The 16198-nt window shown below is 41.0% G+C and overlaps 1 pseudogene; it reads right to left on the reverse strand.

The window, feature by feature from the left end:
* Positions 1-12005: 12005 nt before the first annotated feature.
* Positions 12006-15822, reverse strand: LOC114634028 (annotated as a pseudogene).
* Between the last annotated feature and the right edge of the window lie 376 nt (positions 15823-16198).

Consider the following 16198-nt stretch of genomic DNA (forward strand, 5'->3'; position numbering starts at 1 on the left):
TTGGGTCTTTGTGTGGTTTCTGTTTAAGTGTTACTCTGGCTTCAAATATCAAATTGGGTAGTGTTTCTTCTGTATCTATTTTGTGGAACAGTTTGAAGAGTATTCATCTTAGGTCTTCTTTGAATGTCTGATAGAATTCTGAACTAAACGATTCTGGTACTGGGCTGTTTTTGGTTGAGAGACTATTAATGATTGCTTCTATTTTTTTACGGATTATGGGACTGATTAGATTGTATGCTGATCTTGATTTAACTTTGGTACCTGGTTTCTGTCTAGAAAATTGTCCATTTCATCCACATTTTCCAGTTTTGTTGAGTATAGGCTTTTGTAGTAGGATCTGATGTTTTTTTGGATTTCTTTGATTTCTGTTGTTATGTCTCCCTTTTCATTTCTGATTTTGTTAAATTGGGTACTTTCTCTGTGCCCTCTGGTTAGTCTGGCTAAGGGTTTATCTATATTGTTGATTTTTTTCAAAGAATCAGTTCCTAGTTTTGTTGATTTTTTTTGTTCAGTACTTTTTGTTTCTACTCAGTTGATTTCAGCCCTCTTGGGTGTATTTACTTCGTTTTGTTCTAGACTTTTCAGGGGTGCTGTTAAGCTGCTAGTGTATTCTCTCTCCAGTTTCTTTTTCGAGGCACTTAGAGCTATGAGTTTTCCTCTTATCATTTCTTTTATTTTGTCCCATTAGTTTGGGTATGTTATGCCTTCATTTTCATTGAATTCTAAAATATCTTTAATTTCTTTCTTATTTCTTCCCTGACCAAATTATCATTGAGTAGAGTATTATCCAGCTTCCATGTGTTTGTGGGCTTTCTATTGCTTTTGTTGTTATTGAAGACCAACATTAGTCCATGGGGATCTGATAGGATGCATGGGATTACTTCAATCTTCTTGTATGTGTTGAGGCCTGTTTTGTGACCAATTATATAGTCAATTTTGTAGAAGGTACCATAAGGTGTTGAGAAGAAGGTATATTATTCTTTAGGATGAAATGTTCTATAGATATCTGTTTAATCCACTTAGTCCATAAATTCTGTTAGTTTCACTTTGTCTCTGTTTAGTTTGTTTCCATTATCTGTCGATTGAGGAGAGTGGGATGTTGAAGTCTCCCACTATTATTATGTGAGGTACAATGTGTGCTTTGAGCTTTAGTAAAGTTTCTTTTATGAATGTGGGTGCCTTTTCATTTGGAGCATTGATATTCAGAATTGAGAGTTCATCTTTGTAGATTTTTTTCTTTGATGAGTATGAAGTGTCCTTCCTTATCTTTTTTTTATCTTTTGGTTGAAATTTGATTTTATTCAATATTAGAATGGCTTCTCCAGCTTGTTTCTTGGGACCATTTTCTTGGAAAATTGTTTTTCAGCCTTTTACTCTGAGGTAGTGTCCGTCTGTGTCACTGAGGTGTATTTTCTGTATGCAGCAAAATGTTGGGTCCTGTTTATGTATCCAGTCAGTTACTCTATGTTTTTTTTTTTTTATTGGGGAATTCAGTCCATTGATATTAAGAGATATTAAGGAAATGATTGCTGCTTCCTGTTATCTTTTTTGTTAGAGGTAGAAATATGCTTATGTGGCTCTCTTCCTTTTGAATTATTAAAAGATTATTTTCTTGCTTTTTGAAGGGTATAGTTTCCCTCCTTGTGTTGTAGTTTTCCATTTATTATCCTTTGTAGGACTGGATTTATGGAAAGATATTGTGTAAATTTGGTTTTGTCATGGAATATCTTGGATTCTACATCTATGGGAATTGTGAGGTTTTTTTAAATATTTTTATTTTTTTTGAATTGTGAGTTTTGTTGATTCTAGTAGTGTGGGCTGGCATTTGTGTTCCCTTGGAGTCTGTATGACATCTGCCCAGGTTATTCTGGCTTTTATAGTCTCTGGTGAGAAGTCTGGTGTAATTCTGGTAGGTCTACCTTTATCTTACTTAAACTTTTTCCTTTACTACTTTTAATATTTTTTGTTTGTTTTTTTGCATTTGGTATTTTGACTATTATGTGTTGGGAGGAATTTTTTTTCTTGTCCAATTTGTTTGGAGTTGTATAGGCCTCTTTTATGTTCATGGGCGTCTCTTTCTTTAGGTTAGAGAAGTTTTCTTCTATAATTTTGTTGAAGATATTTACTGGCCCTTTAAGTTAGGAATCTTCACTCTCATCTATACCTATTATCCTTAGGTTTGGTCTCATTGTGCCCTGGATTTCCTGGATGTTTTTGGTTAGGAGCTTCTTGTATTTTGCATTTTCTTTGACAGTTGTGTCAATGTTTTCCATGGTATCTTCTGCACATGAGATTCTCTCTTCTATCTTTTGTATTCTCTTGGTGGTGCTTGCATCTATGACTCCTGATCTCTTTTCTAGGTTTTCTATCTCCATCTTTCTAGTCTCCTTTTGAGATTTATTTATTGTTTCTACTTCCATTTTTAGATCCTGGATGGTTTTGTTTAATTTCTTCACCTGTTTGGTTGTGTTTTCTTGCAATTCTTTAAGGGATTTTTGTGTTTCTTCTTTAAGGGCTTCTATGTGTTACCTGTATTCACCTATATTTCTTTAAGGGAGTTATATTATGTCCTCTATCATCATCTTGAGATGCAGTTTTAAATCTGAATCTTGCTTTTCTGCTGGGTTGGGGTATCCAGGGCTTACCATGGTGGAGATATGGGTTCTGATGATGCCAAGTAGCCTTGGCTTCTGTTGGCAAGGTTTTCAGGCTTGTTTCTCACCATCTGGTTATCTCTGGTGCTAGTTGGTCTTTTTGTCTCTGACTGGAGCTTGTCCCTCCTGTGGGCCTTTAAACCTGTGATCTTAAGTGTGTCACCCTTCTTGGCTACACCAGCTCTTTTTGGTAGGGTTTGGGTACAGAGGGCTGTGGGACAGCCTTAGCTCCAGGGTGGAGTTGGAGACTGGAAGTGTCCTGTCCCCACCTCCTCCACTATTCCTGCGTCCTGTGTGCTCCTGGCCAGTCTCTCTTTTGACAGTTATTGAAGCAAAAATAGTGATCTCACTTTTGAGCTTAGGAGTGAGAACATCCCTGGGTGACCAGCTCTCTCCTGGTGGGATTTGTGTGTGGAGGGCTGTGGAACTTATAATCCAGGACTCAGGAGGCTGAGTCCTAGGTCCAGCCTGTATATGGTCTTTGGTTGGTCGTTCAGTCTCTGTTAGCCCCAGTGGATCCAAGTTGGTGTTTTTTGTTGTGTACATGGCACCTTCAGGTTGCTCAAGCCTACCCTGACTTCCACGAGACTCCTCGAGCTCTGCCTAATATTTGGCTATGAGTCTTTGCATCTATATCTGTCTGCTGCTGGATGAAGCCTCTCAGGAGACAGTTATGCTAGGCTCCTGTGTGCAAGCATAGCAGAGTATCATTAATAGTGTCAGGATTTGGCCTTCTCCCATGGAATGGGTTTCAAGTTGGGCCAGTTATTGGTTGGACACTCCCCCAATCTCTGTTCCACCTTTATGCCTTGTAAGAAGGACAAATTTGGGGTTGAAGGTTTTATGATGGAGTTAGCATCCCTCGCTCCACTTGAAATCTTGTCTGGCTAGAGCAGGTAGCTATTTTAGTCTCTATATCTCTCATTGCTAGAAGTCTCAACTAGAGTCACCTCCATAGACTCCCCATATCTTCACCCATCCCAGGCCTCCAACTAGTCCCAACGATGCCCCTCCTATCAATTTCTTTTCCCTTTTAGCCCTCTCCCATCCTCCCGTCCCCACATACAATACTCCCATCTCCATTCCCTTCTTCATCCCTCATGCCCAGTTCTCTCTCAGCATTTACCTTCAAATTCTATTTCTTTTCCCCTTCTGAGTGAAATTCAAGCATCATCCCTTGAGCCCTCCTTGTTATTTCACTTTTTTGAGTCTGCAGAGTGTAGCATTGCTATCCTGTACTTTGTGGCTAATAACCACTTATTAGTGAGTACATACCATGCTTATCTTTCTGAGGCTGGGTTACCTCAGGGTGATTTTTTTCTAGTTCCATCCATTTGCCTACAAATTTCATGATGTCTTTGATTTTATTGTCCATGTAGTATTGTATTGTGTAAATGTACCACATTTTCTTTATGCATTCTTCAGTTGAGAGACATCTAAGTTGTTTCCATTTTCTTGACATTACTAGTAAAGCTGGTATGAACATAGTTGAGGAAGTGTTCCTGTGGCCTTGTGGTATAGTCAGATATATTTTGGGTATACTCCCAAGAGTTGTATAGTTGGGTCTTGAGGTAAAACTATTCCCAATTCTCTGATACATGGTCAAATTGACTTCAAACCTGTTTGTACTAGTTTGCACTCCCACCAGAAATTGAGGAGTGTTCCTTTTTCTCTACACCCTTGGCAGCAGGTGGTTTCACTTGAGTTATCTTAGCCATTCTGATGGATGAAAGATGGAATCTGATAGTCGTTTGGACTTGCATTTTCATGTTGACTAAGAATGTTGGACATTTCTTTAAGTGCTTCTTGGCCATTAGAGATTCCTGTTTTGAGAAGACTACAGAATGGGAGAAGATCTTTGCCAACCCAGCATCTAACTCAGGACTAAAATCCCATATATATAAAGAACTCAAGAAATTAGATACAATCAAACTAAATAACTCAATTATAAAATGAGTATAGAACTAAGCAAAATTTGCATTATTAATGAATATTTTCAGATGACATCTTTATACATAACAGATACAGTTGGGTCCCCTTACAGGTTAGTCAGAATTTTTAAGGTAGTTATAGAAATGTTAGTAAATAAAACCCAAATCTAAGCAGAGAATATAATGCAAGCTTTACAAATTTGTGGGGAAGTAATTTTGTTTTGCTTATTTTAAAAATGACATCTTAATTTTTTTCTTCTTTATAGCAATCAATGGTAAACTGCGCATTGTGGACATGCATGTATTTTTCCATGAGTGAATCTGTGAAAGTTCTGTGAGAATTTGAAGTTCGGTGACACTGTGGTTACTCCACCTACCTTTAGCAACTTGTTATGGAAGACTTGATGTAGGATTGGTGAGATGACTCAGCAGATAAATCTGTTTGCAACCCAAATCTGACTTCCTGAATTCCATGACCAAATTGCACTGTGACAAAGAAGGAGAGAGTTGACCTCTGACCTCCCCTTTCCTGCTTTGCCATGTGTGTGCCAACACTCACACACATTTACTACAGTCAGTACCAGTATACTTCTAGAGCTAACATGTTGAAGCATTTGTGCAGGTTCCTTTTGCTGCCTTCAGACATTTAGGCTGTCATAGCAAAGACCGAAGAACATTTTCACATAGAAACTGAAGAAAAAATCTTCAGTTATTAAACACATGAGTGTCTAAAAATCAGGACATGACTTGGATTAGTTACTTTCTTTTATCACTTTTATAATTATTATGTGAGTCTATAGGCATAAGTTGATTTCCCTGTACTATGTCGCTGACATTGAACCTTTGTTTTGGGCCTGGTAGCAAGCACATTTACCCACTTTTTTAGTTAGTGTTACTACACTGTGATGAAACACCATGATCAAAAGCAACCCAGGGAGAAAAGAATTACTTTTAAATATCCTGAGTCACAGATTATTGAGGGAAGCTAAGTAAGGTAGGGACTCAAACTGGGAAAAAATATGGAGGTAGTAGTGAATACAGAGCCCACTGGTTTTTCATCCTCTTCTTAAAGTTTTAATTATACATTTTATGTGTATGAGTGCTATTTCCTTAATGCACACCAGAAAAGTTAATCAGATCCCATTACAGATGGTTATGAGCCATCATATGGTTGCTGGGATTTGAACTTCAAATCTCTGGAAGAACAGGTAATGCTCTTAACCATGGAGCCATCTCACCAGTCAAGCTCAGCATGTTTTCTTATAGAACCCATGACTATCAGCCCAGGTGTGGCACCACCTACAGCATATTGTGCTTTCCACATCAATCAACAACTAATATTAATAAATATTAATATTAATAATATTAATAAATAATATTAATATTAATGTTTATTAATATTATCTGGTTGTGTCCCCAGTTGGGTTAACTATTCAAGAACTAAGTAATTTATTTCAAATCTTATCAGGTGATAAGGACTTACATAGTCCAAGAACATTATCAGCAGACACTGAGAGAGAATTGATCTGGTAGAAAAAAATTACAGGATGCACATGTGGAGCATTTGGAACTGAAGCTGGATTGTATTTTGGCTATTTTCCCTCTACTCATTCTCACACAAGACTTCTTAAGCAGAAAGATGATAATACCTAAAAGTAGATATTTTAGCACACAGTTAAAAACAAAGTAAAATGAAAGACCTACATGGAAAGGTTTCTGAATTGATTCTGAACTAAAAAATGAGACCTTGTCAATTAGACCCAGGAATAGACCCAGAAGAAATTGTGGTAACTTACTATCACTGAAGTTGCCTCATTATGGGAAGAAATGAACATTAGCAAAGAATTTTCAGTAATTTGTGGGAAGAGATTAATATCAAATATCCCCAAAGCAAGAGACTTAAGTTAATAAAAAGAACTAAATTGAATTTTCCCCCATTTAGTAAAAGGACACTAATTTTGGAGCCCCTACATTCTATACTGATGCAAATAAAACAGGAAATGTAAGTAATAAATTAAAAAGATAAAGTGAATTAGAGCCCTCATCATTTACTTCTAAACTCAGACTTGTATGCAATTCTTATGGAATAATTAAATTTTTTGGAATGTCTTCTTTTTTTCTCTTCCAACTCTTGTATTTTCCCCATTTTTTGTTTATTCACTTTACATACTGATTGTACCCCCTTCTCCTCAAAGTACCCCCCCTCACATGGCTTTTCCTCCCAGCCTTATCTCTTCTTCATCTCTGAGAAGGGTGAGGGTCCCTCTGGGTATCAAACTACCCTGGCACTTCAAGTCACTGCAGGACTAAGTATATCCTCTTCCACTGAGGCTAGCCAAAGCAGCCCCGTTAGGAGAATAGGATACATAGGCAGGCAACAGTGTCAAGGTAAACCTCCCACTCAAATTGTTGGAATATCCACGTTAAGACTAAGCTACATGTCTGCTGCATATGTGCAGGGTGGGAGCAGGTTAGGTCTAACCACTGTATGTTCTTTTGTTGGTGGTTCAGTGTCTGCGAAACCAAGGGACCATATTATTTGATTCTTGTTCTTCTTGTGGAATCCCTATCCCCTGGAGATTCCTCTATCCTTCCTCCAACTCTTCCACAATACTGCCAAGTTCCAACTAATGTTTGGCTGTGTGTCTCTTCATCTGTTTTAGTCAGCTGCTGGGTGGAGCCTCTCAGAGACAGTTATGCTAGACTCCTGCCTGAAAGTATCATTAATAATTTTGTGATTGGTTCTTGCCCATGAGATGGATCTCATGTTTGGCTATTCCCTCCGTCTCTCATACATCTGTGTTCCTGTACTTTTTTAGGACAAACTTGGGTCAATTTGTGGGTGAGTTGATGTCCTTTTCCCTCCACTGGGAGTCCTGCTTGGATATAGAAGGTGGCCACTTCATGCTCTATACCCCCCCCCACACACTACTAAGAGTCTCAGCTTGAGTCACCCTCATAGAATCACTGGACCTTGCCCCACTTCAGGTCTCGCACACACCCTAGAGATGCCCATACTCCCAAATTCCATTTAGTCTCTAGGCCCTCTTTCCCTGTCTCTCCCTACATTTGATACCTCCTCTCCACTCCCCATGCCCTTCCATAAAGTTTCTGTCTTCCAGCCTACTCATGATGTTAATTTTCTTTTGCATTCTGAGTGATATTCAAGCATGCTCTCTTGGGCCTACTTTGTTACTTAGCTTTGTTGGGTCAGTGAATTGTAGCATGTGTTTCCTGAACATTATTCCTAATGTCCACTTATAAGTGAGTACATACCATGCATATCCTTGTGGGTCTGGGTTACCTCACTCAGGATGATATTTTCTAGCTTCTTGTATTTGCCCTTGTTTTTAATACCAGCATAGTATTCCATTGTGAACCACGTTTTTAAAAATCCATTCTTCTATCGAGGGGCATCTGGATTGTTTCCAGTTTCTGGCTATTACAAGTAAAGCTGCTATGAACATAGTTGAACATGGATCCTCTTAATATAGTTACTGACCCTCAATATGCATTAAGAGTTGTTTTACATATCTGTATAAGTTAAGACTGGCAATGCACCAGCATGTATGTCTCTAGTAAAATGAAATGTCTTTTGCATAGTACAACATAAAGAATATTACAGGTATACCACAAAATCCTATTGGACAAGCAGTTATAGAAAGATAAAGTCACACTTTAAAAGATATGCTTAATAAACAGAAAGGGGTAATAAAGACCCCCCCCCGAGAGATAGATTACACAGTACTTTATTAATTTAAATTTCTTAAATGTTAATGAGAAAGGAACAAGAGCTTTGGAGACACATTAGAGAGTATAAAAAAATTGCTGAGTTTAATCAGCCTGTATATTTTAAAGATATGTTGGCCTCAGAGTAGAAATTGGGATATGGTTCATGTTGCAGAAATTTTATTTCCTGTTTCCACAGGAGATGAAAAGCTGCGAATACCATCAAGATTGATAAAGTTTAGATTCAAACAGGAGACACCTCCTGAATAAGGAGAGGTGATATTTCATCAGAATGCTTAGGTACCACCTAAAATTGGAATGAGTCCTCCCATCTCAATGACTTATTAAGAAAATGCCCTGCAGTTTCGCTTTCAGCCTGATTTTCTGGAGGCATTTTTCCCAGTTGAGATTCCCTGTGCCCAGATGACTTTAACTTGTTTCAAGCTAAATTTTAGACAAAACTAGACATCATACACTGAACAGTCTCTACAGCCTTTTAGTTCCTTCTTGCTGCTGTGACACAATACCTGGCAGAAACAAGGAGGGGAAGTTTGTTTGGGCTCACGTTGAGAGATCTGTAGTGTGTCACAGCCGGGCAGGCATGGTGGAATGGCACTGTTAGTAGCAGTATGGCGTATGGCAGTGGCTTCTTATATCATGGCTGACCAGGAAAGAGAGAGCCAGACCATGTCTAGACTATAACCTTAAAGGCCATTCCTAATTATGCATGTCTGCTAGGAAGGCTGTGCTTCCTGAAGGTTATATGGCCTTCTCATTTCCTACCACCAGCTAGAGAACAAGTGCTCAATGGCACTAATCGAGTCAAGAAACAACAAATAGTCAAGACTGCAGAAAAACCTTCTGTATCACTGGTAAGGATATAAGCTTTTACATCATGTATAGGAGTTGTAACAGGCCTCAGACCTTAGCATAACTGATGCCATGCTGCAAACACCATGCTTACCTTAGAATCCAACATGTAGACCTCGACACCTGCCAAAAATGGCAATAAAGGCTTAACCATCAATCACCTAGGGCATAGTTCCTGGCTCCAGGAAAAGCCCCTAAGTGTACTGGCCTTGCCTTTTGGCTTCTATAGTTCTGCATTTTGATAACTGTTACTGATAACTGAAATGTTTCAACTGAAGATATAATTCTTGTGCTTAAACTCCAAAGTCAGGCTAGAGAGATTGCTTAGTGATTTAGAGCATTGGATGATCTTTCAGCAGTCCTGAGTTCAATTCCCAGCAACATCATGGTGGCTCACAACCATCTATAATGGGATCTGATGCATTCCTCTGTCAGGCTGTGGAAGGGTATCTTGGTTCTTTGGTTGGCATGGGCCTGGAACCCCAAGATGGCAAGTGTTTGGCCATGCCCCTAGACACATCAGGGCCAGGGCCCTGACATGTCGTCTAATCTCTGTTTAACCTGTACCGTCAGTCACGTAAGACACAGGGAGAGGGTGTGACTAACAGGCCTCTGCCTCGAGAGATTTACTTATTAATAAGGCCAGGGAGGCCTAGATAATTAAGTTATTCCTCCCTGGTCCCTCCTCCTTCCCACCCTCTATATAAGCCAGGTCTCGCCAGGCTCTTGGGGGCATGTACATTCACATCCAGACCCAACTTTCCCATCATGGACAATAAAACTTTCATCTTGGACTCTATGTGTCTTCTGTGCCCAGGACTTTCTGGTATGTGTGGGAACCCACCCATGGGAAGGCCCGAGGAACTCCACCACCGCTGTGTCCCTGGGGGCCACCTCTGCTGCCATGCCACCTGCAGGCCACTTGCCAAGGTCTGTGGGAGGGCCTGAGCTGCCCCCTTTGTGTGTTTTTTTTCCCACAGTCCATGTGTCTTCTGGGGCCTGCTGCCTCCGCCAAGCTTCCAGCTTTTGAAACTTGAGACTTTTTCCAGTATGTGGGACCAGCCCTCGGGAAAGCCTCCAGGACTCTGCCACAGTCCACCGAGGTCCTGGGATGCTGCCATGTGGGGTGGGCCTGGGACGGACGCCATGCGGGCCTTCCCCCCCCCGCAAGTTTTTCCCATATTCCTCTGGCATATAAGTATACATGCAGATAGCATAGTCATAGAGATGAAATAAATCAATCTTTAAAATATTGTCAAAGGCAGAGAGACTCAGGGCTGCATGATTTCCACAAGTTCCTCATGCAGCTGCTGATCAGCAAGTACAGACTTCCTATTGACTTTTAAAAGTGTCCATGTGTGTTCTTGACTAGAATAACCACACAGTAGAATCACAATGGAGGCTCTTCCAAAAATTAAAAAACGAATCTAACATATGACCCAGGTAATATCACTCCTGGGTATCCACAAAAAGGATTTCAGTTCACCATATTAGAGATATATTTGCCTGTCAATCTTGGCTCTCAAATTGCATAGCCAGGATATCTAGTTAGGTTTTCCTAGAGAACTGATACAATGAATATATATGGTAAGAAAACATATGAATGTCTTGCAGACTATGGTCTTGCTAGTAAAATAATGGCTGCCTGGTACCAGTCCTATAGTTATTCAATCCACGAGACTGTCTCAGCTGGTCTTCAGAATACATTGTCTGGAATCCTGAAGAAGTAGGTTGTAATGCCAGTAATGACATGAACTGGATAGCAAGGGCAAGTAAGGAAAGAACAAAGAGTTTCCTTCCCCGTTCTTTATAAAGGCTGACAGAAGGAGGTTTGGACCAAATTAAAGGTAGATCTTCTCACCTAAGAAGATCCAGATTAATGTTGAGTATTTCTACTTCAAATTATTTAATAAATTTTAATTAGGAAAATCCCTCAAGGTGTACCCAATAAATTTAATTTTAATTAATTCCAGATGTAGTCAGGCTGACACCAAAAATAGCCATTGCAACAGTTCTCAGCAGCTACATTAGGGAAATAGCCTGAGTGTCAACAACAGAGAAGGGGATACAGAGAATGTGATGTGTAAACACGATGGGAAATTTATCATAAAATGAAATTATGTTGTTCACAGATAGTGGAGGCTATCATGAATTAACCAGGCTCAGTTAATTCCATTTTATTTCATATATGTATATATATGATATATATATATATGTATATACATATATATATATACAATATGTATATATATGTATATATATTTCATATATATACATACTGGATCATACCTATATAAGTCAAATCCTGCATATGTATTCTTCACAAAATTGGAAGAAAAGCCCCATATAGCATAAAAATGACTATGTGTTGAGAGGTGAGCAATGTGCAGGTCTGTGGAAGTGGAAGGGGAGTGCGCTCAATATGCAGTATGTACTTCAAGATATACCATCTCCAGTGAATGAAAACTCGAGAATGATTTTAGCACAACTGTAGCATCTTATCAATTGATTTAATATTAAATAAATATTTTCTAAGTTAAATTTCATATATAATAAAACCTAAATTATCACAGTTAAGAGAAATATCAGAATAAAATAACCAACTTAACATTCTATAGACAATTTTACTGACTATTCAAATACATGTGGGTATATTTTTTTCTATCCATCTATATGTACTTCGTCTTCTATATTCCTGCACATATATCTACATATATACATATTTACATATGTTTTTCTGTCCTTTTCTACATCTGTACCAGTGAATATATCTCTTCAATCAATGTCGAAAAGCACTTAGTTACAGTGATCTGGCCAGCTCTTACATTGCATAGCCATAATATTGAGAAATTTCCATGTCCTTCTCCCTCTGAAGGAAAATCTGCAGTTTCCCATGAGAGGTGTTCCTGACAGCATTCTCTCGCTCCTGTTGAGCCTGCCTCTTCATGGCCTCCCTCTCTGGCTTCTGCTCTTTTGTGATGGGCTGTGAGACAACTGGTCCCAGAATGTCAACTTTCCTCCACGGAATTGGTTGGCGGCTGAAGTCTTGCAGTACGTATTGAGTTTGAGGTCTGGGAGGTGATGGCACCTTGTTCCTGGCAGCAGAAACATGCTCAATCTGGAATGAAGTGTGAAATGATGCTCTGTAGGGTGCAGGCCTCGAGGTGGCCAACTGGGCCGCAGCACTAGACTTGATGGTGTTGGCTACCTTAGGTTGTGTGGCTCTCGAGGAAACAGGAGGAGCTGGCTTGGCAGAGGCTATCAAAGATGTGCTGACAAGAGCTGGTTGGGCTGGCATGAGTGTGGTAGTTTGAACTGAGTGGGAGTGAGGCTGCACAGGGTAAGCTGCAGTGGGTCTTGGTAAAGCCAGGGAAAGAGCCTTTTTAGAAAAAGCTCTGGCTTGAGGCTTATCCAAGGTTGGAAAAGGTAGATGGACTAAACTGACATTCCCAGAGGGCAGCTTATACTGGGATGGAGATAGACAATCTTTGTAGGCACTGTTGTCTACTCTCTGAATCTTCCCAGGACTTTTTGGAGGACCCTGGTCCTCACATGGCATGTTTACCATTGCTGTAGTAACAGAGGCTAGACCTGGATCTTTGTTGCTGGTGAAAGTTCGCAGATCCCTGAAGGAGGAAATGCCAGTTTTCTTCTCATTCCTCTTTCCCAGTGGATGAAAGACCTGCATAGACTCCAGCATGTGCATGCCAAGGTTGGTTCGAGGCTTCTTGAAGCTGTTTTGCCTTAGCTCAGGTGGATTCCTCTTCCTCTTGGTCTTGGAGATGGTGGGCTTCTCTTCTCCTTTGACTCTGTTCCTTGACTGCTTAAGCTCCTCTGTTTTCTTAGAGTTGTTCTCTGGTCAGCTTGGTCTTTTCAGCCCCTGTTTTCTAACTCTTCTGTTCTTGCTGGGGGCAACCTTGGGAGCTTTGCCCTTCTGGTTCTTTCCCATGTTTTCAATAGCCCTGTAACTGGCCCCAGCCACACACACAGACCCGTCTCCTTCCACCAGGTCATGGTGTTGGATTTTGTCCTGAGGAGCTTCCTCAGGCAGCCTAGAGGATTTATGTTTATTCTTCCTCACCTGATCAGAGGGGCCACTGATGACACTCCAGTTTTCACAGGCCTGATCCTGGTCTATGTCTGTGAGGGTGTTGAGGAGTTGGGGAAGCTGAATGTCTGCCTCAAGTGTAGTGATGTCTTTAAAGTCAAAGCTGGAACCTATCTCATTCTGGAGGCCCCCAAGCTCTTTTGGACACATGCTGATGTCTCCCACATGCATATCGCCAGAAGCAGACTTCTGCCTTAGGCTCTCAGTATCAGTGCAGTGCAGAGGCTGCTGCAAGTCAGGGTGTGCTAAAGTCATGATTGGTGTGTCTTGGTTTTCTTTTGTGCCCTCATAGGCATCCAGACTCTTTAAAAACTCACCTTTGATCTCATTCATGGTTTTGCTCTCTGTTTCTTCGAGGCTTGGAGCTGGAGGCAAGGCTAGGAATTCTGAAGGACTGTGGATGGGGGCTGTTAATGCCCTGTCCCTGTTCACAGCTGGTGGTCTTATCGGGGAAGCCTGGGCACAGCTGTTGCAGAGTTCTGGACTCTGCAGCTGACAGTGCGCCTGACCTGAAGGTGGCAATTGCAGGGATGTCTTCATTTGAACTACTGGAAAAGAGTGAAGGGAGAAGTCAGTGCCTGGGGTAAATGAGATGCTCCCCACCACTACCCCCATTTCATAGGGCCACAGCATTAGGCCCCTGCATCAGTGGGAGGGCATTCCTAGAAGCTCTTGTTGAGGAGCTTGGATGGTACCTCTGTTGGCAGACAGGTGGTGACTGCTTTGTTTCTGCAGACCATTGCATGTCATGTTTTCTCAGAAAAATTTTTTCCTTTCTGTGTTTGTGGTTTGTAGAGGAAAATCTGTAGTGGGTCGGTTCCTAAATTCCCTTGATGTGTGCTCCTCAGTTTCCTTCCTTTTTGTCTTTATTAAGAGTGCCTCTCATTTTCATGGAACTTTGCTATTAGGCAGGTTGTCTGGTCCATAATTTCCAAACACTGATCTGACCCTGCCAATTTCTTTCAATAATGTCATCACACAGACCACAGTAGAAGCTTGGTTTTTTATGTGGGTTAATGTATCCAAATGCACTTAGGCACTCTTAAAATGCAAACATTTAAACAACTAAGGATTTCCTCCTGCCCCATGTTTCACAATCTTCTAAGTGGAATGTAAAATGGTATGAGAATTTAAAATTGTTGGGCTTGGGTGTGACTAAGTAGTAAAGAACCTGGCTACATGATCTTATGTTCTTGGACATGGGTTACCTCTGAAGTTCCACAGCAAAAGAAAAAAAAAAGAGCAGCTTTAGCCAACGTAGAAATGGTACCTTGACTATACAGTACTCTCTTTACAAATTTAAGTGTAAGAAAATTCCAGGACAGGTGCAGGGAATCTGGGATGAATTCTTCCTTCAGGAGAGATTCTGAGCTACATTGCTCTCGAAGATTTAAACTCATGGAAAATCCCAAGTTACCAAAACCAAAAAAAAAAAAAAAATTCCTCAATGTGTTCTAGACACAAGATCAATAGGTCAGGAAGGAGTCTATTGCAATATATTGGTGGATGGGACCGGTTACCTCAGGTAGTTAGTTACATGTGTGACTGTGGTGTGCTCCATGGATATCACTTAATACAGGATGGTTGTCACTCACTGTGGCCTTGCATTGTCTCTTTGGATAGAGTCTGAAGGTGGAGGTGGAAAGCCAGAGCTGGACTTAACCTGTCAAGATACTCATTCTCCCCCTGTGTGGAGTGTCTACTATAAAAGGTAGAGGTCAGTCTACTTGGAGTGCTGATCTCACTCCTTCCCGCCTAGATCTGTACTCACAGGGAAGACTGATGTCTGGCATGGGTTGAGCAGATGTGGAGTAGGTGAAGGCAGAGGTAAAACATGGTAACTGGACATTCCTTGGCTGATTCTCCTTTAGCACCATCACCATTTCTGGTTAGAGCGCAGAAGTCTGACTCCCAGGGTAGTACACAGAGCCATGGGCTGGCAAACACTGCCCAAATTCTTCAGCTATCAGAGGGCCCAGGCTGTTGTGCTCATAGCAATACACCTGGCTATTCTCTTGGTAGGGAGGTGCCAGGCTGTATCCTTGATTTGGCATCTGTGGTGGTGTGACCAGGACAAAGCTGGCAGACAGTGTTGGATAGAAAGGAACCATGGCATTGGGATCTAAAATTTTATCACACTGGTTTGTCACAGCCAGAGTGGAGAGTGTAGTGTCCTGGTTAATGATCTTCACATTGAATCCCTGGAGTGCATCTTTCCTCCCATCTGTGCTTCCATTGAAATTCCACTTGAGAGCACCGGGATAGAAAGGTGCTCAGGTGGAGACCTGGTGTTGCTCAGTCATCACTGACAGCATGGTTGTGCCATCATGTTGGTTAAGGTAGGCATTACCCATGAGTGGCTGAAGAGAACTACTGGATGCTGAGGGCAGAAGCCATGCTGAACTCACATCTGGGGTGGAGACCCTGGAGATGTTGCACTCCCTTCCTGAGTGTGTGGAGTTGCTCAGCACAGGCAGAGAAGGCTGCAGAGCCCTTTCTGCCCCAAAGAAAGATGAACTTTGGAAATTTTCTGTAGGGAGGAAGACGACAGTGGAAAAATGCTGAGGTTGATGCTTTCTAGGTTCCTGTAGGGAGCAGTTCTATCTCCAGTTTGTCCTGGCTGGGATCAACTAAGACTGAAGTTCCCCCAACATCACTATTGCAAGTGCTCAGATTGATTCTTGGCACAAATCATAATGACGCTCACTTAATGAGCTTCCTGATCTTTCTCTGTGTGCATGAAATTCCTGGTTGAACTGGTTCTGCCTTTGCTCCAACCTAGACTCATTCCTTCTTTGCCCTACTTTGTCTTGCTCTCATCCCTGCTGTGACACTGCTTCAAAACTGTGTCCCAGAGTAGAAGTGTTTAGAGGTAGGAGAGCCTTAGATAGTTTCTCAAGTTTCTG

The sequence above is a fragment of the Grammomys surdaster genome, unplaced genomic scaffold, assembly GCF_004785775.1.
Source record: "Grammomys surdaster isolate TR1022 unplaced genomic scaffold, NIH_TR_1.0 813, whole genome shotgun sequence".
NCBI lineage: Eukaryota > Metazoa > Chordata > Mammalia > Rodentia > Muridae > Grammomys > Grammomys surdaster.